Raw genomic sequence first — 16114 nt, 5'->3', positions numbered from 1 at the left:
ATCTGACGTCGACTGAGAGTAATCAATGGAAGTTAAGATACAGGTTTGTATCTCACCAGAACAAGCGGGGAAGTCGTGTGGTGAAGCTGTATGCTGAAACTGGCTCTGCTTTCTACCACTTGTAGTCAAGTGTGTGTCTGAGTGTGTATTAAGCATGCTCTTGTGATCCGTGGACGTGTTTGTGCATGATGCTACCCAACCTAATTTCGTGAACATCATTTTGATTGAACTACATATATCAGTTGAATGTATATTTACAATTTTTTTCAGATTCTGACTGTTGGCTACTTAATCAAACTATTATGGTTTTAACAAGTAGCTTCACGGAGTTGGGAAATACTATTTTATGTTTTTGTCTTCTGTGGTCTAAGACTACTTCAATATGGCTCAAACAAAGACCAGCAAATAACGAGCAACCATTTGGTAAGTGATACTGCTTGAATACAGTTCAATTCAGGGAACATTTATTCCCCATGAATAATTTCAAGGCGCATCGACTTCACTCCCCATAAATAATGTATTTTCTGCATAGAAATGTTTATACTTCATTTGTCTTTCTTCCACGACATTTTTAAAGTTTTGCCTGTGGTGAAACATAAGAAAAAAATGTTGAAGTTTTAATATTTTCTACAGGCGATTAATGTAATGATTTTGCTTGTAACGGAGTCGATAAATCAACGCCTCATTTAATATTAACGAAAAACACATTCAGTAGTTATAAAAATCTACCCTGAACAAAATGAATGAAAATTATAACTTGCAAATGAAACACCTTTTTATTGTACCGAGAAACAAAAGTCAATAGGTTTCATAGTTTGTGCGTCATGTTTTTATTATTCGTATTAACAAGAGGATGCAATTCAAAAACCAAAGATAAAAATTTTTTAGCTTAAATGTTTGTAATTTTTACAAAAACAAAACTGATTATTCGTAATATCAACCGAGGTATCACAATATTGATTAGCCATCACAGTATTGATTAGCCATCACAGTATTTATTAGCCATCACAGTATTGATTAGCCATCACAGTATTGATTAGCCATCACAGTATTTATTAGCAATCACAGTATTGATTAGCCATCACAATATTGATTAGCCATCACAGTATTGATTAGCCATCACAGTATTGATTAGCCATCACAGTATTGATTAGCCATCACAGTATTTATTAGCCATCACAGTATTGATTAGCCATCACAGTATTCATTAGCAATCACAGTATTGATTAGCCATCCATTTCTTTCGAGGATGCAGCACTTTTGTCACATGTTGAGAAAGTTCAAGTACTTTCGTAAAGTGTTAGTACAATATTTATCTCTTACGAAACAATACTCGAGAAGGCAAATATTTGGTTATTTAAAAGTGTTTGCCTTAGATGTTTACTTGTTTAGTACCAACATGTCACATATATTTGTACAGACTTTTGCGTGATTACAACCTAGGGCAATTATATACTACAGCATGTATTTATTTTCAAATTTAACTAATTTCATGAATGAAAGTATTCAAATATTAAATGCGTTGACTGATATTTTCTATGTATCTTAGCTGGTTTCGCAGCGTATTCCTGTTTTTAACCTGGCTCATTTGGAAAAAAGAAAAACAATTGCTTTATTTTCTTTTTAGAACATAATTATGGACCATACTGTATGTTTGTACGCATGTAAAGTGTTCTATCTGTAACATTACTTAGTTAGGCCTAGGTCGGAAGACATTTAAACTAACGTTTATAAATACATACTGTATTGATCATTTATGATCCACAGATTTCAGGCGAATGTTTTATACCTAATATCATCATTGTACATTCATTTCAGATCTCGATTAGTATTTTTATATTTATGTATTTTTGAATATATGATTGTGTGATTTTTTGGCATTTCTCGAGGTCTTGCTTATTTCCTGCAGAAGTCTCAAACAGACCATATATTGATCCCCGTATTTGTTTCACTTTAATCCAATTTAGTATATAAAACACACATATGGAGGTATATATATATATATATAAAGCTTATATCTGTTTTGTTCAAAGATATGAATGATCTATATGTACTGTACTCACCGTATGGATCGCACTAAGAATTTTAGTGTTATAATCTCTCAAACTTACTATTGAGCCACAAGACAAAATGAGGAAAATGAGAAGAATCAACAATTAATTAAAATGAAACATCATTAATTCTCAAATAACCGACTCCTGTGTTAATATGTTACAGTAAGTCTAAGCATTTTATTTATGTGATATCTTTATCATATTATTATTGTTACTATAGGTTCCAAGTGTATTAAAATTGAAAATCTTCTTACACGACTAAGTTTCACAAACAGAAATAGACCTTAGATTTTGGTTATAATGAGATATTTTACCGAAGTATATGTTATTTTAATGTAACATATCAATATCATTTCCGTTGAGGACTTTCCTCTTGTATGTGTTATTTGGAATATTTGGCGACACGTGTAGTTTTGGAATATTAAGCAATAGAACTCTTTGATTTGAATCATGCCATATCGTGATTCTTGTTGTCCTAGTCTCGCGAGGACATGTCTGGGAAGCCTCTATCCACCCCAGCAACCAGTATAGCCAATCTATAAACGAGAAGCCTGTTACTTTGATAGATTATTAGTTCGGCCATGTTCAATTTATTCTCTGGATAACCAGTCCTGAATCTGCATTTATTTTGACTGTGCTTCTTTTTCTGTTTGACTCAATGGCACTACAAATTAATAAATCATTGAAGTGCACTGTCTAACACCACTTAAAAATTACTGAAGCAGAATACGAGGTTATGACTAAAGTAAGAACCCAATTCAAGAATACGGCAAGTACTGTGAGAAGCACTCGCTTAGATCTAGAATGTTTTTTGAGAGCAATGTCCACCTTTTCAATCCGTTATCAGGACCTTGAGGTTGATAGATGCTTCACTGGATTATCCCTGGCACCTACGACACAACCATAAATGATAAATTATCATGATCTGGGACACAGGGCTGCAGTGATAGGTAATGATGGTGTCGAGAAGATTGAATGACTTAAACATATTTATGGTACACATGGATTGAGTCACCCATGGCTGAGAATGGTCTTGAGATGCACATGCTGGGTGCAGTTTGGTATGTTTCAATGCAACACCATCGATTGGAGCAGGTTGCATATTACTATGCTCCAGCAGGATTAGGATTCAGTAAGGAGTTTTAAGGCCAGCAAGGCATGCTGAAGATGGTCCAATTCTGTGGCTGATGGTCAAGAACAATGTGGGATGTAATGATGAAGGGTTGTATAATACGCTTTGTCATAATAAGAGCAAGGATTGTAAATTTTAACAGGCACGAAGTCATCTCATTATGATGTTACTTTGAGGATGTCACATACGTGAATATTTATGCATTTCCCGACATTTGGAAGAAGACAAGGACTTCCAGTGAAAGTGCACATCCTCTCAGTTGTATAGCAATCCCTTTCTAAACTATCATTTAATTATGGAGGTGATGTGAGACAGTTTCTTCAAATATGAAGTTTATAAATTTGTGGGATAATAGATTTATTTCTGTACAACGTTTTATCTCTAACAGTGAGATATGATCCCATACAACGTTTAGAGTATTTGATCATGTTTTACTGTTAGAGATGAAACGTTGTACAAAAATGAATATATTATCACACAAATAACTGTTTAAAAACTTCACAATATTCGTTAATTTAGCGTGTATCTCTTAATAAGCAAGATTTTTTTAAATGTTTCGAGCAAGTCTTTGCTTGAAATTCATGGCCTCAGACACAAGCAATGCTATGCCAGATGTTGAATATATATTATTCCATACTTAATACTTTAGAGCACTTAGACGAAGAAATAGGGACAACTGCGACACGATTGTCAAGGGTTGTGCGACCTTTCGGAAAACAGAACAATCCTAAAGGCCTCAGCTCATAACTCGAAAATGGGAGCCTCATAAAAAATTGCCAGCTTTCGTGAACAATTTAAGCGATTGTATGCCAAGGAAGTGTTAATCTATAAATCATAATGAGATATTTAGTGACAAGTTTATAGAGGGATTAACAAAGCAAAACCCACACAACACTACATAGGTCTGAGAAACATCTTGTCTTCCATGGAGTATTAGGGAAAACATGGTTTGAGTTTGGCATATCAAACCATGTGCTGAAGCAACGAAAGAAACCCGCAGCATTAGCACCTGTAGACCCAATTCTAAGGCAGTCTTCAAGTTCTGTAATGGTGCTTAAGACTCGGAAAAGAAATTATCTGTTTCTTTATCAATTTCACTGTATCACATGCTGTAAGACATCATGGTACAACAGTTGTGGTTCTTAATGGGTCATCATTGTTTTCATTGCCCAGTCGCCATGGGTTTACCACAAATGCAGTTGTAATTGCACATACAAAAGTGTCATTGGCTTGAAGGGAAGGAGTGTTTCCTTTACATGTGGCATGCCACTTGAACACAAGTTGTAGAACTGTTCATATCCTATTACTGAACAAGACCAACAATATATACCTATCAGACCAGCAACACAAGAGATGCAGAAAAGTTCATGACAAGCAACTGCTGATGTAGCATTGACTAGGTTAAACTAACAGACACTAACAGTGTCTGGTTTGTAGAACCAAGGACTTGGTGTCATGTGGTGTGTGTTGATAGTGATACATGGACATAATTCTCAGTTTTTAGTGGATATTAGAGCAACCAGAACCTTTCTTTATCTTGTCTTGGAAAACCACCACTTTGGCTGGTTAACACAATCTTTATTATGACAAATTATTTCAAGTCAGAGATAAATGAAGTGGCACATCAATAACTTTGTCTTGACAATTGCTCATGTTTCCTCTGATCTGGGTTTAGATATTGGTATCTTAGTGACAGATCTATTGTGCAAATTCCACTAGTTCTGCTAGTGAAAGGTTTAACTGCATATCTATAACAAAACTATCTAGAGCTAGTCATATTGGGGCAGAAAACTGTGGTTTGTGTGTATGTGTGCACTTTGAAAAGAATGTTATGTACGAGTGATATTCTATGATGTGCCACTAACACATTTTCACAATATGTTGCAATGAATAAAACTATACATGAACCACAATGTTTTCTGTCTGGAAGTACCTTGGTGGAACAGCGATAAGTCTACGGATTTATAATGCTTAAAACCGGGGTTCAATTCCCCACAGTGGACACAACAGATAGTCCAATGTGGCTTTGCTTCAAAATAAACAAACAAACTGTGTGGAAAGCAGTCTGCACTTGCTCAGTCAGTGATCTATCTGGGCATCGGTGTTGTACAACCACTACTCTGTATCATTTGTCTACTCAGTTCTTAGAAGTGATATACACTTGTCAAATATCTATTGTTGTAATCACTGTGTAGAGTCTGAAAAAGAATGCATAGCTTCTAGAGTATCTGAAGTCTCTAGTCAAGAACTGTGCATAATTGCTTAGGGAGTTTGCCAATGTGCTTGTAAAAACAGATAACTGATTAGGTTAAACAACAATCACACGTTATCACACACATACAGCTGATGCACATGTAGTAAAACAGCTTTCCCGGAGAAGCAGAGATATAGCTCTCACTGAAACTGAGTGAATGTTTGTATAATTTCTGGTAATTATTAGAAAAAAAAGGAAAGAAGGTCAATATTCTGCATTAATTTCAAATGGGTGAACACGGTCAAGTGTATTGACACATTTCCTTTACCATGCACAAATAAAGATTGAGTGCACTGGAAGGTGGTGATCATTTGTTCAATAAACTAGGTCTAGCTTCTGGAGAATAACAAGTTGAACTGATCAAAAAAGTAAGTTTATGATTGGTTTTAGTATTTGAAAAGGGTTGTAATAATTCTGTGTTACGTCATTTAGTCAGGGTAATTCACTTGCCTCCTTTGAAAGCCTAATTAGCTTACTTTGAGAGGGTTTCAAAGAGAAGGCAGTCTCATCTATGTGAATAACCTACTTGTATTTGGTCTTATGTTTCAACCTCCACCTGAGAATCCAAGAATAGTATTCCAGTGCATCAAGAAAGTAAGCTTGAAATTAAAAACAAGGAAAATTTGTGAACATTCATGTGGAAGTGTGGTTTCTTTGTCTAATAGTTGGTGTTCATTGATGCTGCAAAATTAAATTAGTCCAGAACTAGCTCTTATCTTCTAAAAACAAGAAACAAGCAGCTTTCTCGGTCTTGTCTTATGTTGTTGATGTTTTGTGGCCATTATATTCGATATAGCTGCACAATTTTCTGCCTTGTCTAAGGTTGACACGCGGTATGTGTGTACATTGGAATGTTAAGATACAATACAATCCTTGGAGCACACTCACCTTAAATGAAACAAAGTTTTATTCAATATCATCCAGGTCAAAAGCACAGAAATGCCAAAAGGTTATTCTGTCGATCTGTAAGATTTACATTTTGCATTTGGTGTAATCATTAAACCAATGCAAAATTAGTGACTATCACCCATATACGATGTGTGAGCTCTATGTTTGGATAGATGACCAATTAGGAACTTTGAGAATAGCATCTGAAGAACCAAGACGTATCTTTGGTTATATATGTTATGCAGTAAAGTACCATGAACTCATCATAAACAGGCAAGGAGTACTGATGCATACAATACATAACACTTGTTTAGTCAGGTGTGAATGTAGAATTGTTATGAACCACAAAAATATGGTAGTCAACCTGTTATGTGTTCTAAAACAGGAAGTAATTCAGATTTTGCATAACGCAAAGACTGAAGGGCATCGTGGAGTAGTAAATGTGTCTTGCTGCATTCATGGAAGCATATTGAGCAGTTATTTGGCCACTATACTCAGTGTACTGCCCAGAGGAAACCTGGTCATACCAGTGAAACTCAAACAAGAGTAGTAGGTTCCTATATGGAGTGAAGTGTTCTGTATATAGTTGGTCCTCGGTCACAAACTGAAAATGGCATGTCTTCATTGTTATTGATTACATCACCAAGTGGGTTAAAGCTTATCCATTAGCTGACATATTAGTGCAATCTATTTAATATGTTTTGGCTCAACAATGAATATAACATGAGGGAACCTAGGGAAATCCACAAAGACCAAGGAGCTATCTTCAATAGCTAGTTGCTTTTGAAGTTGTGTAAAATGTTAGGTGTGATGAAAATGCACACTTCAACATATTATTCTCAGTCTGATGGTTTGATGTAATGGTTGGTACAGACTGTCAAACATATGCTTAAAGTTTGTTAACATTAGCCAAACTGATTGAAATATTTCATGATGGTGTATGACACAACTTGAACAACTGTTTCTTGCTCTCAAACTCTCTTTATGGTTAGGCTTAAAGTTTGTTAACATTAGCCAAACTGATTGAAATATTTCATGATGGTGTATGACACAACTTGAACAACTGTTTCTTGCTCTCAAACTCTCTTTATGGTTAGGAAAGAAGCACAATTCTCTGTGAATATGGTATATGGCCTTTCATTCAGTACAGAAGTAATACAGTGTCCACTAAGGTATACGGAATGGATGTTTCTGCAATAGTGGATGTGTGTGTGTGAATTCATGTGAAAGCAAATGGGTAAAGTGGATGAATGTCAAAATAGAGCCGGAAAAATGTCTGAGCTTTATGATTGGATATGGTTGTTGGAAGTGCCTGTAGTGCACAAACAGCACGGTACTGGTTATCTTGGTCTGCATTTCGTTTGTTGACAGCGAAATGAAGTTAATTATGAGTTATAGAAGTTGTGTGGTCTGCATAGATGCTTCAACAACGTAGACAAGCTTAAACTATACATCACTGATAAGTTAAGAAACTGGTTACTCTAGGAATCAAAGGTGGAAGATCAGGTTGGCTCTACTGAAGAAAATGCTAGGTTATACGATTTATCTCATCTCAGCTGATAAGGAAAAACATGTTCATAGTATACTTCTGGCTGTTTCTGAAGAGTGACATGAGAAAATGATAGTGAAAAAAATATTTATTTTGCTCTGATGATTGTCTAAGATGAGAAAAACAACCTCCCATTCATTATGGCTGGGATTAACTGCATGACTAGTTAAGTTGGTCAGTTTATGAAAAATCAATGAATGAATGAAAGAGGTGTTTGTTGCTTTCCAAGCTAACAAGTAGTGTTAGAGTTTCATAATAAGGTTTATATGCAGCACATCATGTGACAGCCACTTAATTATTTTACAGTTAGGATATCTAGCTGGTAACTGTAGTGTGACACTTTACTTCTCAAGCTATTGGGCAGTAAGAGTTTAATCTGTTTATAGAAGTTGTAGCAGAAGGTTTGTGGAGAAGACCATACACGGGTAGTACAGTTGAGATTCTTAGATAAAATCTTAGGGAAATCAATTTTTGGTAATTATTGATCATGACTGAAAATTCTGAAAAACTTGTTATAGTTTCAATGTGGCTTTGCAACAACTCAGGTGAAGGTTTCTGGCGACTGTTACTGGATATGAGATTATATAAATTTCCAAAGTGAACTTGCAATCTCGCATACATATTTATACAACTTTGTGTTGTGTATTTGTGCAGTTCAGTAAGATAGTTGTGCTCTAAAATAGCATGATAATTTAATATAGACTGTGTAGTTCAGAATAGGCCAAATGTTTATAATGTTGCTAGATATTTTCTTACTTATTTGTATTTACCTGGAGTACCTGGTTTTTCACAACCCTTAGATGAATGAAAATTGTGGTTTGGGATGAATCCCGTGTTATGTTAGTGAAAGTAATTTCTATGTGATCCTTTGTGCACATACGTTGGACTGTTGGTACATGAGCGCATTTTGCAGTCGAGGTACTTAACTGTGATGTGGACCGATGTTTATAGCAGAATAGGCCACTGTACTGAAAGTTAATGTGCGACATTTTATAAGTATGTTATTCATTATGCATTTGAAACACTTCCTGTGTACTTAATTATATACACAAATATGATATATAAGGATGTACAAAGTTTCATATTAATAAAATATTTTGACTTGTAGTATTAAGATGTGGTACATCTGGTGAAAACTGCATTGATCAGCTTAGACAACATTTGAGAAATAAACACTGCATGGGCTGTATATTCTGTATGCAAGGAAATGATACATCAGGTTTATACTCACATTCAAATATTCATGAGCATGTGGATTTTACTAAAAGTAAAACACAGAGTTACTATATCATATGAAAAAAAACACTGTGGATCCATTCTTTTCATTGATGTAAAGGAATAGTTTTAACTTTTTGTAGCTGAGATGTTGATAGGTTATGTGACCACTGTTCATTTAATATGAAGGAAAATATAATGTAATTGTTGTTTTTGAGTAGTTTGGACATCAAATATATTTGGTTAGCATATATTAAACTATTTTCAGAAACCTCCTTATGAGTTGTTAAATTTCCTTGAAGATAAACGCTATTTGTCACCGATTGCAAAGTAGTTGGCCTAATTTCACCCACTCTTCCCCATTGGAAACAATATTTCTTTCTACAATAACCAGACAATGGGGAAATAACTCATCTAAATGTGAGATAGCTGAATTCGCTGACTAGTAACTGTAGCCATGGCCAACACCAGTCAGGAATCTAGTTGAGGAAGTTGTGGAACAAATTATTATAGAATGATATTGATGAATGCACTGGTCACGTGCTTCATCCTTATTCACATGATATCTTCAAAGAAAGGATTGGTTTGTGATATAATTATTTAACTTTACTTCGCCAGCTGAGTTTTGAATTTATTACATGTTGAGCTCACATCTAGTTTTCAGTCCTTACTTGTTAATGGAACCAAGAATCTTGTGTAGTTCCTGATAATTTATTATACTCATCAAAGGATTATGATGAACTACCTAATAAGGGACTTCTGTCTAATGCGTCGAAAATGCATTTTATTGGCGTGAAGTATCATTGTGTAAAACCCATCATCCAGATGTCTTTTTATGCCTTATAAACTTTTGAGGGAATAATGTCCACTATGGCCAACTACATGTGAAGATAAGCCAGTAACCGACCCTGGTAAGGCCATCAAGTCGTATGGAAGAATGGTTTAAATGTAAAAGTAGCTGAAGTCCATATCAATATCAGCAAATTATTAAAGTCTGTATAGCCTTCAATTTTATGTTGGCTTTGTTTCATGTGTACTATGATTGTTTTAGGATTTTAGATTTATATATACTTCCTTAGGGTTTATAATACCTTAATTTTGTTTATTTGTATCTGTTGTAATATGCTGAATCTTGAATAATATCTATTTCATGGTTTAACTCTGATTTTAATTACTTTCAATTTGTTATTGTAACCTTGACTTTCATGCATTAGATTTTAATGTTATTTTCTTAGGTAAAGTTCAAATTATGATTTTTGTGTATAAATATGTAATTTGCCTCATGTTGTTTTGTATAATTTTATCTTATTTGTACTCATTGGCTGGTGTGATAAGTGTTTTTCGTAATTTAATGCTCATTTTCTTTTTTTTAAATCGTGCTTTTAATTTCACTGCACTTTCATTTTGATTCTATTTTGAAATTATTTTATTATAATTTTATTTATTTTTGCTGTTTGTGTTCCTTGTCTTAGAGCAAAGCCACATTAAGCTATCTGCTGGTGTAAGTCCATAGAATTACTGTTGTCCCACCTACGGACTACTTTTACTGTTTTTTTTTAGTTTTTGTGGTTCTCTTCGATGTCTTTGTATAGGTTTAATGACGTCTGGCGAGTCATAACAATGAAATTATTACAGCACTTTAACACTTATAGTTAACTTAGCAGATATGGTTACTAATGTTTAAATTTAGTGTTGAGTTTAACAAACTCTGAGGCAGGGAAGGTAAGGGTCGTAGTTTAAGTTAAATATATATTAGTCTTTTACCCCTGTTGTAGAATATACCTGTCTCTATATTAAGGTAGTTTTTCTCAATTTTCTTGGACGTGTTCTGCATGTAATTATGATATTCTCGTTAAACCAGAGGTTGAGAGGTCGTAAACACATGCCAATTCTTTTATTTAGATAAACGTTGCATATGACAATGGCTAGAAGCTTGTATCAATTTGGACTTATATTTGTGTGAACTTCTTGGGAGGGCGAATAAATCTGAAAGGGTAACACAGACGCTTGTATAAATTGGTATGAGTTGAGGAGTTTCTCTCCTGCATATATAATTTGTAATAGTCAGTGATATACGTATAACTGGATTATAGGGCCGCGGTGCGATCCTTTTTCTGAATTGAAAGTATGGTAAATCATAATTCTTGTTATTCTTGTCCGATTCGGGTATGTCTTGGTAGCCTCTCCTCACTCCAGATTCAGAAACTGGCCAGCTTGGTAAATTCACTTCACTTGTTATTTTGCGTATTCACTTTAGTATTTGCTTGACAGTTCTGAAAGTGCGTTTTCTTTAAAATCGGCCGAAAAAGTATTTAATGGCATAGTGAGGCTCGCGCACAGTCACAAACTTATATAATTTTCAGTAACAAACTGCATAGACAGACATAATTGTTATGGAAATATTGATGCAAAAAAGTCATAATCTATAAAATCCTGTTTGTAAAAGTCAAAACGAAAGTCAAAGTTTAGTGGATAGCGGGTTTTTAGTTTTTAATTTTATAACGTCAAGTTCTCATTTTAAACATCCAGTCAAGTAAATGCCCTCGTAGCTAAAGTCAAATCTGTCGAACAAGAACAATACCTTAAAATACAAGTCTATTTTGATACAGTATATATAAGTGTTCCAACATATGAACCTTTTATTTTAACTCTTCTCATGTATGAGCCAAACAATTTGCACTCAGCAAAACATTGAAAAAGAAAAAGTCTTAGTTCAACAAAAAAATCACCAACATGATGGCAGATCTATCAACCGAGACAAAGAACAAGATATTAACTTATAAAATGACAATATCGAATGAAATATATCTGTACATAGCCAGATAGTAAAAGTAATAAAATGCAGAAAACCCACACACTCGAACAGATTGTTTAACAAAAGTGTGGTTTTAAAAGGTTCATTTTAAGTAGACAGTAGATAGAAGTCCGTAGACAGATGGCATTTATTTATTTTCAAACATTCGCGCATAGCTACCTGCTCCAGACGTATTTATTTCTAGACTGATAGAAGGGAGGCAGCTAATCACTAGCACTCATCGTTAACTTTTTATAACACACCCATGGTCTTTAATTGCAGATTGATATTTATCATTATTATTTGTTTTTGCTGCAATGCGACGCGATTGTTGGACCCATAGATCTATAGTCCAGCACGCTAACATACACATTATTTCCAAATTTTACATCGTCTTGAAAGAAGTGCAGTTTCTTTATCTAACACAATAAAAAGGCCTCAGTATATTGATGGAGAAAGTAAATAAGTCCGTGTAAAATTTGGAATAAAAATAGTTTTAAAAAAGAAAGAAAATATAATAAAAATGATACATCACTTTGACTATTACAGATTTGTTAATGAAAAATTTGCTTGTTATAATGTTTTAAATTTTTGCAGTTTAAACTTGCAAGGTATCTCTTTCATATAGGATATGTTTTTTTTTCCTTTCAGAAGTTGATATTGAGGAAAAGTTAACTTTGTTAAACATTCTAAAATATTAATTTTTCCTTTTCATGTTAAAAAAGCTTTATGTTTCTGTACATTTTTACTTTCACGACTAAATAGGAAACTGAAGAACAAAAACAATTTCGGTGTCTTTACTAATTTTGATTCTTAATCAACTATTTTTCAAGTTCACTTTATTATTCCATGTCAGATGTATAAACTGACTATCTAAAATGAGTTTAAACTTCGTACCTCCCACTGGATATCTTTTCTTGAACGTTTTTTTCCTTTAAACCAGCTCAATTGACGCTGTAGAGTTCCCCGAGTTTGAGTACTTTAAACAAAACATCAAAGCCTAATGAATGTACTAGATAAGAAACTGAAAACATAACCGTATACAATTTTTAAATTATTAAACCCAAACTCACACCTGGTCTTCTTTGCAATCTACTTTTTGTTTTACTCAGAAAAACGTTTTGAAATTAGTGTTGCTCCTCATGACAAAGGTATAACATGTTACACAGAATTTTATCTAATAAAACATCGTTCATATGATAGCAACAAATGTAAGCCACGTTACAAATTAAAATATCTGCAAAACTACATTTTAACAACTCTGTCCGTGTGGCTCTCGACTTAAAATAATCAATGAACAGTGAGAAATGTATACAAATACAGGATGTTTAAGAAACCATTTAATAAACCATTATTACAAAGCGCTAATAAATTAAACTTTGGATACGTACTAATTTTACTCCGGGATTTATGGTACAATTAAAATGAATTATAATTCATTGATTATTATAGAAATATCTTTAACATAATAATTTTATGATAAATCTTCAATATGACTTCCATTGGTGATCGTCAGCATCATCATATTCCGTGTGGTTGATCTATAAGTTTAAGTATTATCAGAGCTGCATACTTTTCATGTTTATAGTATTTCATAACTGCACACAACTAGTTAGTCATCATTGGTAATTAATTAATGAAAATAAACATATTACATTAATTTTGATATTATTATACCTCTCATGTCTAAATTGTAGAGCATACAAAGTTTTAGCTACTTACGCTTAACAATAATGGTTTTATTAATGTTCCAAATAGAGAAGTTATTTCTGGAACACCCTGTTTAAATACATATATATAATACACTTACACAGTCAATATGGCCAAAAATTGTAAGCTATAAACTAATGAAACTAGTACAATAATTTGTTATCATTTATATACAAAACTGTTGTTGAAGGTAAATAATTAAGAACATTTAGATGCAGCATCAACTGTACAAATTGTCGATTTAACGAGGGCGTTTTATGAAACATATGTAGGAGGAATTACATGGAATGTATTTCATTTTCAAATGGATTGTTCAAGTATAGTGGTGAATATTTCACAATCGTTTAAATACATACCAGTTAGGCCTGCGGGTTTTTATTGATTGTTTGTTTGCTGCTATGTACGAAGTTACACAATTAGCTAGCTATATATGCTCTGCCCACCACAAGTATCAAAACGCGATTTTTAGAGTCATAAGTCCTGGAGCACAGGAGGGTGTTTTTATTGAAACAAAAAAGAAACGGAACTTAAAGCTAACGCAGTTTATGTCAATGTGTTAATGAAATATTATATATTATGTCTAAGATTACAGATTATACATTACACTTTGATTTCCGCATTATTTCAGATCCATGATTATAATTGCAGAGTTCGTCAAGGAATTATTGTTCCCATTGAAAATTAGCCATATGTTTGTTATGTTTCAAGTTTATCTTGACAATGCAAATATTTCAGTAACAATGAAAGATGCGATTATAAAATTATTTAGGAATCAGAAGAGTTTTAGATTTGTAATAATTTTGATGATAAGAATGGTACAATTCTGCTTGAAAAGTGCTTATAGTTCCTGAAGAGATTTATGCTTTGATAAAGTAAGGATAGATTTGTTTAAAAATTCTACAAAACAATGATTTTGGCAAATACCACAGTAATAGTTATCATTTTATCTAGAAATTCCACTTAAAAATATCCTTTTTATATAAGTTTTGTACATTTTCTGTTGATGTTTATTGAGATTTTCTTATATTTAAAAGGAGTAGGGAATATTAACTTGCAAACATCTTTTGTGTATGAGAGAAATACAGACCACGCTAAAAATGGTAATAATAACCAATTTTCTCTTTGTAAATAGGCAATAACAAAGTGACATCATTTTTTCTCAATGGAAACGTGTGTTAGATTAATAGAGAATAATGTGATTGAACTTTAGCCACATGTTAGATTAAAAAGAAATGGCTTTGGACACAACCTAAGCAGTTCGATGGTCGAATTTGTAACAATATTCTACTAATCAAAGCTGACAGAAAGAATGCTTTTTTAATTAATCTCTTACTGAGGTTATCTCTACTTCATGTCTAAGAAAACCTATAGATAAGGATCATAGTCCACATTGCTTGAGAGCTCACGTCCCTTTGTCGTCAAACATTCACACACCCGTCCATTTTAAAACAAACCTAACGTCTTTATGAAACATAAAAGCTTACATCCTTTTCAGAGAAACTCTATTTGCTATTTTTGTTCAGGAGATTACCAAGTAAAGTAGACGATTCTCTAGGATAATGTTGAGGGCACATTATTTTATCGTAGAAGCAGAACTCCCAGAAAACTAGTACATAAGCAGATAACAGTAATTCATATGTGACAATAGTGATCGTGTAAACTGTCAAAGAAACGAGATTGGTATTATCTCTCAAACAAATTGGAAGTTTTATTGTAAGAAAATAGCTATCTCTCCGAAAATTTAATAAATAGTTGCATTACATTAAGCTTATTATATTTAAAACTATCATTTCACTTCAAACTCCGAAATTTATGTTACCACAAATTATTCCTAGCTCTTGAGTGACAGTTAATCTCTTAGTGTGGATTGTGGTGGAAGAGTGCTATTGAGTGGCTGCTTACCCTCTGGTCAGTAGTTTGAAATTATAGTCAGCGACAGATAGGCCTTATTAGCTTTGGAATAAAAGTAAAAATACAGATACAGAATACTTTACGAGACAAAAACGCGATTTACCAGAACGTAATTTCCTTCGTAGTCTTGTATTCGGCCTTCTGTTGTTAATATTAGATGCCAAACAACAACAAAAAAAAACAACAATAACAAGTTAAGTCGAATGGTTTTAAACTCATGACAGATTTATTTATTCAGTGGGTAATGGTATAATTTATCTCAATTAAAATTTTATCTTCTTGATCTTGGATATCAGGAAAAAAAGGAAGGTTAAAGGTCAGAACTGTCTTAGCTGTATCACTCATAAAAATCATAAGCGTTAAGGGGGGAAAGTCCAATGCTTTGAATGTTAAAAATTGGTAAAGGAACTTACATAACTCAGAAAATATTACAAAGATTTGTAAGTTATTTACCACAATTTTTGTAATTACTTCTTACTTAAAGTTTTTAGGAAAAAGTAGAATTTAATACAAATTTTACATACATTTTAGAAATACTTTTATTACACATTTAACGTGTAAATACAAATTACGCGTATCCATTCATTCTGCACCCCAGTGGCACAGC

General features: G+C 33.3%; 1 protein-coding gene across 1 annotated transcript in view; it reads left to right on the top strand.

The window, feature by feature from the left end:
- Positions 1 to 345: 345 nt before the first annotated feature.
- The window catches only part of LOC111086888 (neural cell adhesion molecule 1-like), a gene marked incomplete at its 3' end in the record, with an annotated part of 164186 nt that continues 148417 nt past the window's right edge, over positions 346 to 16114 (top strand). The window contains exon 1 of the mRNA XM_022391574.1: positions 346 to 423. The remainder of the gene's footprint in view (positions 424 to 16114) is intronic.

This window comes from Limulus polyphemus, unplaced genomic scaffold (genome assembly GCF_000517525.1).
Source record: "Limulus polyphemus unplaced genomic scaffold, Limulus_polyphemus-2.1.2 Scaffold1522, whole genome shotgun sequence".
NCBI classification, from domain to species: Eukaryota; Metazoa; Arthropoda; class Merostomata; order Xiphosura; family Limulidae; genus Limulus; species Limulus polyphemus.
Note: the sequence above shows the minus strand (reverse complement) of the source record. Positions and strands in the feature narration are given on the sequence as shown.